Raw genomic sequence first — 316 nt, forward strand, 5'->3', positions numbered from 1 at the left:
AGCTCTGTTATGATCTTTTGATGGCTTCTGATACAGGGACTTGTTTTACACTCTTCCTATTTGACCTCAGTGCAACCTTTGATACTGTTGACCATAAAGTTTTACTTAATAAATTTAAGGTTCTGGCTGGCATCTCTAGCTCTACATTCGATTGGTTTCCCTTCTACTTATCTACAAGGACTTTCTCTGTTAGGACGAAGAAGTTATCCTTGAACATAACATTGTGGGGTTTCCACAATGAGTCGTCTTTTAGTCGACATTTTGTTCATGTCTCTGATGATGGCATTCAGCTATATATGCCTTTTAAGGCTCAAAG

Source organism: Pundamilia nyererei, unplaced genomic scaffold, assembly GCF_000239375.1.
Source record: "Pundamilia nyererei isolate P.nyererei 1_Seehausen unplaced genomic scaffold, PunNye1.0 scaffold00335, whole genome shotgun sequence".
Classification (NCBI taxonomy): domain Eukaryota; kingdom Metazoa; phylum Chordata; class Actinopteri; order Cichliformes; family Cichlidae; genus Pundamilia; species Pundamilia nyererei.